The following is a 13,853-nucleotide window of genomic DNA, read 5'->3' as shown; positions in this document are numbered from 1 at the left end:
TTTTATTTGTGCGGTAATAAATAAAACTTGCCTGGAGATCAGGGAGAAAAGGCCAGCCATTTTAAGTAAACAAAGATGTCAGGCAGCACACACCCTTAATCCCTTAGCTACTAGGATCTTTGTGTGTTCAAGGCCACACTAGGGAAGAGAACCAAGTGTGGTGACACACCTTTAATCCCAGTACCAACCATAGAGATCTGGAGGTCTGTACAGACAGTGACAGAGCTGTGTAGGAAGAGGAAGTGAGGTGGCTGAGCTAAGAGCCAATAAGAGGGCAGAAAAGCAAGGCATATAAGCCTGGGTAGACAGGAAGTCACTCCTTGGAATTTGTGGATTTGGTGAGGTGAGGTTAGCTAGCTGGTGGCTTTTCTTATTTCCCTGATCTCTCTAAGGCTTTAACCCAAATTTCTGGCTTTGTGCTTTTTACTTAATAAGGCCATTTAGAAATTCAGCTACAGTATCCTGCCTCTGAATCTTGGCAATCAGGGGTGAGCTCTCTCTCAGGGCATGGGTCTCCAATTCAGTCAGTCTTTAGTTGGCCACTCCCACAATTTCTGTGTCATCTTTACCCCAGAACATCTTGCAGGCAGGACAAATTGTAGGTCAAGGGCTTGTGTTGGGTTGATGTTCCAGTCCCTTCACTGGAAGTCTTACCTGGTTACAGGAGATGGCTGGTTCAGACTCTGTGTACCCCTTTGCTAAGAATCTCAGCTAGGTTTACTCTAATAGATTCCTTGGGATTTCTATTGCTCTAGGTTTCTAGCTTATCCCAGAGATGCCTCCAGATTCCAGGTGTCTCTCTCAGTATTCTCTCTCTCCATCATCCCCTGACCTGATCCCTCGTGTTTCTGTTCCCATTCCCTCTTCCAGGCCCATTCCCCTGTCCACTGGCATTATCCATTCTATTTCCCCTTCACAGTGAGATTCATTCATCCTCCCCACAACCACCTTGAGTCTTCTTTGTTACTTAGCTTCTCTGGGTCTATGTGTTGCAGCATATTTCTCCTTTGCTTTACTGCTAATATCTACTTATGAGGTACTATATACCATATTTGTCTTTCTGGGTCTCCATTGCCTCACTTAGGATAGACAAAATGGCAGCCCACAAAATGGGAAAAGATCTTCACCAAACCTACATCTGACAGAGGGCTAATGTCCAAAATATAGAAAGAACTCAAGAAACTAGACTTTGAAAAACCAAACAATCCAATTTAAAATGGGGTACAGATCTAATCAGAATTCTCAATAGAGGAACCTCAAATGGCCAAGAATCACTTAAAGAAATGTTCAGTATCCTTAGCCATAAGGGAAATGCAAATTAAAATAACTCTGAGATTCTATTTTATACTGGTCAGAATGGCTAAGATAAAAAACACAAGTGACGGTTTATGTTGGAGAGGATGTGGAGCAAAGGGAACACTCCTTCATTGCTGGTAGGAGTACAACCTTGCACAGCGACTTAGGAAATCAATATGGCAGTTTCTCAGAAAACTAGGAATCAATCTACTTCAAGGCCAAGCTATACCACTCTTGGGCATATTTCCAGAGTGCTCTCCAACATACCACTGGACACTTGTTCAACTGTGTTCATACCAGCTTTATTCATAATAGCCAGATCCTGGAAACACCTAGATCTCCCTCAACTGAAGAATGAATAAAGAAAATGAGGTACATATACACAATGGAGTATTACTTATCTGTTAAAAACAATATTAGGAAATTTACTGGCAAATGGATGGAACTAGAAAAGATCATCCTGAGTGAGGTAACAACAGAGACTCTTAAGATCAGGTCTTCTGACATTCTTCATAGAAGAAGAAAATGAGAAGAGTCACTAGACCACCCCCAGATTCCAGCCACTTCATCCTACACCTCACTCCCAGCTGTATTCAATTCTTTTCCAGTTGCACATTGTCTTACAGTCTTGAGAAATACAAGAATAGATAGGGTGTGGAAGATTAACTGAAGAGGAGGGTTCATCTATGAGGCTATAGGGTTATCAAGGCAAGATTTGCAGTGATACAGCTGGGGGTCATTCATGCTCCTGTAAGTAACACTCCACCCATGTTCTGTTGGTAAGCCCAGTAAACTCATAGTTCACCAAGCTAAACTTCAGTAGTTACTTTGGTCCTGCTTTGCACCTTGTCCAGGAGTAGAAGGCAATTTGTGTCTCTCCAACATAAACCAGTTCTCTGCTTTAGTCTCTATAATGGACACTGGAGAGATATTATGAGAAAAATAGACATGCAAACAGAGCTGAGTGAATCATTTGATAATCAAGTTAGAAAGATAAGAATAAAAGGATAAGTTACCCAGTTAACAAGGTGTTTCAACCAAGCAAGAAATGATTACATTTTTGTTTCTTTGAAGCAAGAAACTTAGCTTGGTAGTTCATATTGTTATACTTTCTGATTTTTTAAATGTTTCCTAATTGTTTAGTACAAATATTTTAATTGATATGACTTTACAAAGCTAGTTGTGACATTGAAAACAATATAATCTTACCTGTTCTTCCTTACTCTGCACCATAATGCACTAACCACATTCATCACTGTAAGTTGTTTGAAATGATATTTGTCATTGTATCTCTAAATAATATATTTAAACAATATATTTAAATGCAAATATCTTTAAATGATATATTTAAATATAAAAATACATTTAAATAACATATTTAGCACATGAGTATTAAATTCTAGCTATCAAATTGACTGTAGGATAATAGACAAGCTTTTACTCTCCTCTTCTCACATACAAAAAAATCTATATTTCTACCCTGAAATTTTTTGTTGTTTTAATTTTTTCTGAATTTATAATACACTACAATAGTGCAAGTTTTTGTTGCTGGTGGTGTTTTTGTCTCAGCACTGTTAACATTGGGTGGTCTTTTCTTTGTTGTAAAGGTCTGTAGGATTTTTCACAATAATACTAGCACATTCCTACTTGATTTTATAGCATATCTCAACATGTGCACAACACACACACACACACATTCTCAACTATCCTATAAAAAACATTTCTTCCTCTTAAGAACCACAACTTTTAATTTTTTAGATGATGGCTCCTTGTTAAATATTATTCAACCCTTAACTACAAATCATGACAATTATTGTGTTTCCATATGTGTTTTATTTTTATTGAAGTTAATAAGTGCATTGAATATGTGTTTGACTACTTGGGTTCATGTATACATTCAACAAAAGAGCTATAAACTATTTTAATCTGTCAAAGTCATGTTGGGAGAGGGGCCACTGTCTTCAGTCTGGACTGATTGCTCTTTTGGTCTTATATATAATTGTCATTTTGCTACTCTCTTCCTCTATCATTTTAAAACTTAACATTAGCACACTTATGTGATAAAGCCAACTGCTTGGATCTTTGTGCAATAACTTCTAAGCCAAAAGGGCTAGCAAAATAAATTTATCTTAGTAACAGTCTACTTTTACATTGCTGACAAATACAGTGTGGATCTATGAACCTGTGGTAGTTCCAAAGATGACTCTATGGTCCTGGGGCCCCCAGTGCTGAAATCTGTCTCACGTGTAAATTTGTAAATGTATATATTTCATAAAGAAACCATAAATATATTTAGATATATCTTGATATCTTCTTTATTTCTAATTTGAGTTTATATATACATTATATATATGTATGTATATGTATTCAAAATATGTATGATCCCTGCTGACTCTGACATCACACTTGCACACAAAGAAGGAAAAGTGAGGAGAGTTCTTGACATAGTGTTTCACCTTTTGAAAGAACTATTTGGTGTCCTAGTTTTTGTAGATATCACCTCTATGCCTAAATCACAGGAACCATGGCATCCTCATGAAGGTTTCTGATTAAGATTTTCTTAGCTGGACTGAATTCAGAGTGTACTCCCCAGCAAAAGAGTTGCTACTGTGTGGTAAGCTAGGAGCACCATACCAGAATTCCTGACAAAGTGTTGTTACAGTTATGCTCATTTGTCAATCTGACACACCTGGAATGAGGGAACCTTCACTGAGGAATTGCCTCCATGAGATTGGCCTGTGGACAAGTTAGTGGGACATTTTCTTAGTCACTAATTAATGTAAGAGGGCCCAGGCCATTGTGGATGATACTATCCTTGGGCCAGTGGACCTGGGCTGTATATGAGAAGTAGTTGAGCAAGCCTATAAGCCACATTTCTCTGGGGTCTCTGCTACAGTTCCTGCCTCAAGTTTCACCCATGGCTTCCTTTAATGGTGGACTGTAATATGTAAGCTAAAAATTTCTTTCTGTTTTATCACAGCAAAGAAAGCAAACAAGGCCAGTAAGAACAGATGTTTCTTTTAAATTCTAGTTTCAGAAAATGTCTGTAGTTCATGCAGAGTTTATAATTTGGGTTTTAGTAAACTCTATGTTGTGAATAATGTATCCAGGTGCTAAAATGGTGAAACATTCCTCCACTGTCTTTGGCTTTCAGTTTTGCTACTCAACAGTGTCCTGTGACTCTGATTTTTTAATTATTTGTGATCAATCCTGCTTCCCAACCCTGAGTTGTTTTTAAAGTGGTTCTTTATCTTTAGTAATTTTTTTTCATTTTCATAGCATACATTTTGGCTTCTATCTCCGTCATTTACTGTGTTTGAGTACTTGGAAAATCTTTCTGATCTAGAGGCACTATTTCCTTTGGGAATGATTTTATAACACTTTGTTTGTAAATTATTGTCTTATTTAGTTTCTGTGCTTTGTTTCTGGGTGTTAGAACTGCAATTTATTAAATTTGGAGATATCATGGTTGATTTTAGTTTTCTAATTTTTCCTTTATTTCCAATTCTGAAAATTTTTTCAATGTTAATATAAAACTTTTTATGTTTAATTTCTGTTGTCCTAATGTAATTTCTTTTTATTATTTCTTTCTATTAATAAAAATGGTTTCATATTGTAGTTATAATAACTTACACTAACTATCTTATAACATTAATAATGAAGTTTTAATATTGCCTTCTATCTTGAATGTACTGTTTTCCTGTTTGTGTCTATTTTTCACGAGGGATATTCTTTGTGTATCTTTTGAGGCTTTAGAGGTATGTACAAGTTCCATTTGCATGGAGTTAATTAACTTCCTATAAATTATTCAGTAAATATTTAGCCTTTTCAGGTTAGCCTTTTAACCAGGTCACAGGCTAAATATAGTAGACCTACTTCCTCACTTTAGATTAAATTCTTGTGTTGATGATTCTAATCCTCTGCCTGGGAGACAAATGCAGAATTGGCTATAAGAATTTTGTGAGAACACAGTCAATGTAAGTATTTGGTCACTGAAAATCAATTTAATAACTCACCATTATTCTAATTTGTCTTATAATCATCATTTCTTAAAATTTTGTGTTTCTAAAATAAAAAGCAAAAGCAAGCCATGAACAGTTTTCTTCAATATAATTTCTATGAACAGAATACAGTGGAAAGCTTTACTAGAAAAAATGCTAAGTGCTGTATTATTTGCTAAGTATCTCTATATCCCTCTTCAAATTATTGTAGCCTCATTTACCAAAGTACCAGGTTCAAATGGTCTTCCAGATTTATGTCTCACAGAGAACAGACATGGGAGTCTGAGTTCTCCTTACAAAGACTTCCGACAAATCCTTATTTCTCAGAACCATGTCTGACTTCTGCCTACATTATCTTCCCACACAGTTACCCAATTGATGGGTCTCTTGCGGTCCTGTGGGTAGAAGTGACTACTTGGGTTTTCTTCTATGTAGGATTTTAAGTTTCAGAGATGTCTTCCCACTCTGACAGTGGCCACTGGTCATCTCCTTCTACTAGGACAGTGGACACTCATCAACCCCTTCCACTCTGAAAGTGGCCACTCATCATCTCCTTCTCCTAGGACACTCATGTGTCTTATTTTCATCTTATTTATTTTTGTGGATACATCTTACATTCTCTTGGTAATGCTCTCATTTGCTTTGTCCTTGCATCATATCAACTTTATTGATTTTTCATTTTAGTAATAGCCTTATAACTTAAAAAGCAGGAGCTAAAAATATGAAGAATCTACCATGTTTATAAAGGCTTCCACTAATTTCTTATAACTATTACTCTGCTTTGACTTCAAAGACTGGTCCAGCTGAAAGGATCTTGAGTTGGTGTCATGAACTGTTTAACAACAAACACACAGGAATTTTTATCTGCTTCCTTTTGTCATAGGTCAAATACTTGGGCCCTTATCAAGGTAGTTTAGTAAAACCTGGCAAGATATAAAAGATACCTATTTGATTTGATGCTAATGTACTTTGTGGATTTCACCATAAGTACATTTTTATGTACATTATATATATATATATATATATATATATATATATATATATATATAGCACTTTTTGATGTAAAAAGGCTTTCACCTTTTTCTTCTAAATTCATTTTCATAACCACCACCATGAAAAAAGAATATTTCAGTTATCCTACTCATTACTAATCTTGAGTTAGAATTCAATAAGAACTATTCTCTATTTGCAGTGGTTTTATTTTTTTAAGATTTATGTATTTTTATTTATGTCTATGAGTGTTTTACCTGAATGCACGTTTGTGCAGCATATAAATGCCTGGTGCCTATTGAGGCTGAAGAGGGCATCAGATCCCCTGAAATGGTAGTAGTAATCAGTTACTTGTGAGCTATCATGTAGGTGTTAGGAACCAAACCTGAGTTCTCTGTAGGGACAGGAAGAGTTCTTAACAGCCAACCCATCTCTCAAGGCATGGGATCATCTAAACAGTCCTTATAAGTGAAGACACTCTAACTGAAGAGGTTGCAACCCATTATTGCGGCATCCTGTGGTGACAAAGAGGCGGGGATCAAGGAAGAACATATCTAACATGGCCGGTACATATTCTAATTTACATATCTATGGATAATGTGGAGCATCACCTACTGAGTAATTTTGCCTTGTTATATTGCCTAACCTATGAATCACCCTGCAACACAGCTTCAGTCACACGCTTATAGAAATGGTTTTTACTTGCCCTGAATATGTAGCACATTTTACACTTTCTCTTATAATCTTTCCATCCCTGGCCAATTATTCACAAATCAGTTTGCAGTTTACATAGTATGTGAAATGCCATTGTGAAGATAAATAGTATATTTTGAGTTTTTTCTTACAAATTGTTTCTTATACACATTATTGGAATGCTACAATAAATTGTAGTTAAGTCTTAGTCCCAAATAAAGGAAATTATTTCCTTTTAGCTAATATATCTTTTGTTTTAAAGAATTGCTAACTCAGATTATTGAAGTGCATTGTATTATATGTTGCAAAAACAGATTCATTTTACACTCTTATTAAATAAATTGCATTTCCTAGAGTAAGAAAAAAGTAAGATAATAATAGCAAAGAGATTTGGTTTTAGGTTTTCAGATATTAAAGAAAAAATAGAAATGCAGGGAGTTTTAATTTTGTTATTTATTAACAATAGACAAGTGTGAGGGACAAATGTTCTCTTTAAGAAAAAGAGAAATTTGTTCCCTGGATCTTTATACAGAGAGTATCTAGGGGGTGGGGGAATCTTCTAACACAGATAAACACTATCAAACTAATGACTCCTGTATCGAACTTCAATTGAGGCAAAGAACATTATGCAAAGTTGTCCACAGTGGAAGCAATTATTTGAAGGACAGAGATAATGTGGAAAATGTGCTTTACTGTCTGATGGTTTAATACAGAAATGTGTCTCGAGAAAAATCAACAAATGAATGTCAGTACATGCATTAGGCTCTTTCCAGTATCTTGTAAAGGAAGCTTAAGAGTCAGCCCTTCTTTGGACATTCAAGAGTATGCATTAATTCAACACTAAAGGAGTTGTGAATATATGATGATATCCTTTTTTTAAATTCTTCTCTCATTCAATACATCCTGGCTGCAGCCTCCCCTCCCTTCACTCCTTCCAGTCATTATTCCCCCACCTTCCCTTCTTTCCCAGATCTACTCACTGTTCCTCTCTTTCCCTTCAGAAAACAACAGGCCTCCTAGGAATATCAACCAAACATGGCCTAACAGGATGCAATAAGACTAGGCACAAACCCTTATAAAAGGCAGGCAAGGCAACCCAGTTGGAGGGAAAGGGTCCCAGAAGAGGAAAAAGAGTCAGAGACACTCCTACTCCCACACTAAGGAGTCCCACAGCAACCCAAAGCTAGACAACCACAACCTATTTTGTGTATTCTTGGGGGTGTTGTGGAAACCTAGTACAGTGGAAACTTCCTGAAACCTATGGACAATATTCTTTATGATGTTTAAAATGTGATTTAGCCTCAGACCTAGTTCCTTGGTTTGGATAAAGATAAGTACTATTATTTGTGACTCCTGTACAAAATGCTGTTCTTTGTGTTGTGCACAGAAAACTGAATAGTTAGAAAACAGGTAGATAGACAGAAAACATCCTTATGCTATCTTAATATTTCCCAAAGAAAAATAAAATTAAAATGTCTGTGGTTCACAAGCTTTTAGTACAATTATTATTTAATACAAATTTTAATGATAAAAATTAAACATTATTTGAATTTCTGTCCTTGGCGTATGCAGTTGAATTCTCTAGGTAGCCTGCAGTCAGCAATTGGAAACTGTGAAGTATGGCTAATGTCTATCTGATTTAAGGTACCCAGCTAATTCTAGTGGATTTGCACTTTGTATTTTGCTCTTTGGGCCTTATTTTTTAGAAAAGAGTCAGTAGATAGTCAGAAACTCAGTTTTGAAGAGCCATAGGTTCCTAATTCAGTGGATCTCTGAGAAATAAAGAGCATATTCAAGCCAAAGTAAATACTACAGACAGCACATGGTCACATAAACACAGAACAAAACTATGAGGTGACTGACCTCATTTTGGTGACATTGTATAAAGCTTTATCCTAGAATAAACTGAGATTTGAATGCATATTTGAAGCAAAATATTAACTGTAGCACTTTGCTGTCTTGCTATTCTACCTTTCTTTTCTACTATATGACTTTTTTACAATCAACAATTATTATTCATAATTTCAATCTCAGTACATTGAATACAAGTTGGTGATGTCAGATAGTTTGGAGGCTGTAATATATTATATCATATTCTCTTCCCTTCAGCTCTCCACACACTCCCATGTTTGCACCTCCTTGCTTTTTCTTTTTTCAAATTCCTGGCCTCTTTTCTTTAATTGTAGGGGTGTGTGTGTGTTTGTGTGCGTGTGTGCGTGTGTGTGTGTGTGTGTGTGTGTGTGTGTGTGTGTGTGTGTGTGTGTGTGCTGTGGGATGTTCTGTATGGCAAATGTGTTGCTCTGATCGGTCAATAAATAAATCACTGACTGGCCAGTGGCCAGGCAGGAAGTATAGGCAGGACAAGGAGGAGAATAAAGCTGGGAAGTGGAAGGCTGAGTCAGAGAGACACTGCCAGCCGCCACGATGACAAACAGCATGTGAAGATGCCAGTAAGCCACGAGCCATGTGGCAAGGTATAGATTAATGGAAATGGATTAATTTAAGCTGTAAGAACAGTTAGCAAGAAGCCTGGCACAGCCATACAGTTTGTAACCAATATAAGTTTCTGTGTTTACTTGGTTGGGTCTGACGGCTGTGGGACTGGCGGGTGACAGAGATTTGTCCTGACTGTGGGCCAGGCAGGAAAACTCTAGCTACGTGTGTGTGTGTGTGTGTGTGTGTGTGTGTGTGTTTAGATATTGTTTAGATATAGATATATATAGATAGACTTGAGGACTTAACCCCTTCTATCTCCCCAGTCTGTATGTGCTACATTGCTCAGATTACCTAGAACAATATCATTTAGATGAGATAGTGAACATGATTGATTCAATCCATAGTGTATATGTTTAGAAATGACTTGAAGCCTGTGAGCAAAAGATCTGTATGAGTTATAATGTTAGAAAATTGCTATTTATGTACAAATTTATCTCATTTAATTTGTATAAAATTGTGCTGAGTAGATCACCTTCCCTTCATCCATAAGAATAAGGTATGATGGCTCAAAATTTCATACTGTTAAATAACTTGATAAGTACACAGCTAGTTGCTGATATTGTCCCAAAAAATTAAAAAAGCATTTAGTATGTCTTTTAACAGGGAAAATTTTACTCTATTGGATATATTATATTCTTGTGTGGTTTTCAATGCTGCTGCCAAAATATCATCATCATTCTTATTTATTAGTATATTCTCAGTAAAGCTGAGTATGTGTACTCAGTTTTGGTCTAGGACAATTCTTGATTTAAGGATTGTAAATATGTACCTAACCATAATAACTGTCAGGAAATCCATGCCATTGATTTTCTTGTTCGCCAGCATGGTAAGGAGGGATGTGATTTACATAGGTTGTTTTGCAGTTGTATTAATTTTATGAAAGCAAGCATATTCATTTTATATGCATTTAATAAGCAAAAGACCAAAGATACAAACTAAATTCCTTGATATCAACCTGAAAAGACATCAAACAGCAAAGATTTATTAATATTTTCTCATTAAACCACAGATAACTAAACTCTGCACAAATGCAAGGTCTGCAATATCCGTGTGAGATCAGACATGAATGAATGATGGAGTCATTCACAGTTGCCAGAAAGCATTAATAATATGTCTCCCAAGAGTAGAAATGCCGTTATCTCTGTGTTCACCTGTGAAAAGGCTTGCAGCTAGGGCACAGAAGGCCAGAAATGCTGCCGTGATACTCATAGGATAACCCCAAAATCATTACAAAAGAGACAAAAAATATTGATTTTTGAGGTATTTTTATATTTTATTATTTACTTGGTCAAATCCAATCTTTCTTGAAATATGAATAATTCACATACTGAGAGGTTAAATTAATTTGTCATTTTTCCCATTCGTATCCAAATATGTATCTTTTCTGTTTGAAGACGGGTGATTGGTAATGAAAAGTAACTGTTTAATAAACTCAATTAGACAAATAATTGGATAATACAGAAAGGAATCAAATTTGGTGTTTGAAACAGCATTTATGCTTGAACAGCAACAAAATAATTTTGTTTAGATCCTTGATATAACCAGCAGAAAAATATGTCAGTTTTTAATTTTCAGGTTTTAGAGAGCATAAAAATGAAATTATCAACTATTCCAGAGTTTTACTTTTAAAGCATTATGGATGATACACAGTAACCAAATCTCTGTTTGCTCTTCACAAAGCAAAATTTATAAGGACTTGGGAAACCACAGGGAGATCCAGGCCCTGTGGATATAGTACTCTGAAATACCCATGCTTTACTTAGTCACATACCTGTCGATGTCACAGCAAACGGCATTATGGCAATGAGAAAACGGAAACTACAGCACACACGCTCTCTCCACTTTCTGTGCCTCTGTCCAGTAACACATGCACTTCTGTACAGTCCAGTTACAGAGCAAGATGTGTCAAGGCCAATTAATTGCTCAATATTCTTTAACCCATTCCCTTCTACCTTACTTTTTTTCCACTGAAGAGATCCCTTTTTCATTATTAATAACTCTCTCTTCAGTGGTCTCATTTAAAGAATTATAAATATCAATTCAAAAAAGTTATTAAGAACTTACTCACTAGAGATAGAATATTCAATCATCAAAAATATCCACTTATGTAGTTATAAAATGTATGGGGAAAAGAAATAAACATTGAGTAGTATATAATATAATAGATTTGGAAGGCAATAATAATGGGTTCACATTTTTACATTTCAAAATATTCTTAATGTGTTCTTAATTTTTAATTAAAAATTTTCATCATGTGTATTCATCATGCATGGTTGTAGTGGGAACTGGTTCCACATATGACCTTGAGGTACCAGCCCCTAGGGCAAGGCCTCAGGTCTAGCTTAAGACCAGAGTGGGAGGTATGCCTTACTCTCTTCTCTCCATGGGCTCAGAAGGTGTGTACTGACTCAGGTGGCAGAAGCAGCGTGGGACTAGCCATCAAACTTCCAGGACTCTGCAACAATTTTGCCTATCCTGTTTAGTGAGTTGTTCTCTCCGATCTATATCATAATAAACTCCCTAATAGCTCTTAAGCAGACTCACTTTGATTTCTCGTTATACATGGCATTGTGTCACATAGACAGTTTTCATGCAGGTATGTAATGTGCATTGAGCATATTTCCCAATTCCTTACTTTTCAGTCCCTTCTCCCTGCTGTATGCCCCCATTATCCCCTTATACAATATTGCTTCTACTTTCAATTACATGCACAATTTCATGTGTTTAGATAAATTCTTGGAACCACAAATGAGAGAAAATATACAATATTTACTTCTGAGATGATTTAGTTTAATATAATAATTTCTACTTGCATCTATTTTTCTGTAAGAGATGTAACTTTGTTCTTTATGGGTGAAAAAAATCTCTATATATATATATCACACTGTCTTACCCATTCCTGAGCTGAGTAACTTTACTATTGTGAACAGTGTTGCAGTGACTATGGATACCAGTATCTCTATTATTTAGGAAAGTACCCAAGAGTGCCATAGCTGATTAGTATGGTAGATTGATATTCAGGTTTTTTTTTTTGAAGACCCTCCTATTGAATTCTTAGAGTTCCTGTGATTGCTACGGTTAATCGTCAGCTTAAAAAGACCTAGAATTATAACTAAAACCATCACATGACAAACCTATGGGCATCTCTGTAGGGGATTTTTTTGAATAGGTTAATTGAAATGAGAAAACTCACTTCATTACCCAGTTAATGACTGGACTGTTTGATTTCTTGTTCCCTTTTTAAGCCTCTGTCAGATATACAGCTAGCAAAGACTTTTTCCCGCTCTAGGCTGTCCTTCACATGGATTAGTGGCTTTTTCTTTTTTGTGGTGCAGAAGATAATAATTCCATAAGGTTATTTTTTCAATTGTTGAGCACTATCTCCTGAACAACTGGGGTCTTAGTCAGAAAGTCCTTCCCTGTATCTATGTCTTAAATATTTTCTCTTCTCATTTTCTCTAATGCTTTCAGAGTTACAGGTCTTGTATAAAGTCTTGATCCATTTGCAAACTGACTCTTCTACAGTATGAAAGAGAGATCTAGTTTCATTCTTCTATATCTGGATATCTTGTCTTCCCAGAACCAAAGGAGGTTTTTTTTTTTTATTTTGGGGGGTGGGGTGCTAGAGAGATAGCTCAGAAGTAAAGAGAACTTGCTGCTCCTGCAGAGAACACAGGGTGAGTTCTTGGCACTTATATGGCACAGCTGAAACACCAGTTCTACAGGATCAAATGCCTTCTTTGTGCCTCCATGGACACAAGGCATGAACCTAGTATACATACACTCATGCAGGAAAATCACTAATGCTCATAAATTAAAAAAACATATAAATCTATTTTTTAGAAATTCTTTAAAAGAGGCTGTCTTGTCTCTAATGTGTATTTTTTGGTATCTTTGCAAAAATTGTGCATTGGAACAATCTTTTTGTACATGATGAATATTTGTTGCTCTCATTGGTTTAATAAAGGGCTAAATGGCCAATAGCTAGGTAGGTAGAGGTTAGGCAGGACTTGTGGACAAAAAGAGAGCACAAGGATGAAGGAGGGCTGAGTCACTAGCCAGATGCAGAAGATGCAGGAGATGAACATGCTGTGCTGATAAAAAGTGCCACCATGTGGTAGAGCACAGATAAGAAATATGGGTTAATTTAAGTTGAAAGAGCTAGTTAGTAACAAACCCAAGCTATCAACCAAGCATTTATAGTTAATAAAAAGTCTCCATGTGGGTTATTGGGGAGCTGGCAAACCCAACAAAAAAATCTACAAATTTTGTAGCTATAACTGCATGGGTTTATATCTGAGTGCTATATCCTATTCCATAATCCATTTGTTTATTTTTGTGCCAGTACCATGTATTTTTTGTTACTATGAATGTATA

Source organism: Peromyscus californicus, unplaced genomic scaffold (genome assembly GCF_007827085.1).
Source record: "Peromyscus californicus insignis strain IS unplaced genomic scaffold, ASM782708v3 Scaffold_13__1_contigs__length_99412109, whole genome shotgun sequence".
Classification (NCBI taxonomy): Eukaryota; Metazoa; Chordata; class Mammalia; order Rodentia; family Cricetidae; genus Peromyscus; species Peromyscus californicus.
Note: the sequence above shows the minus strand (reverse complement) of the source record.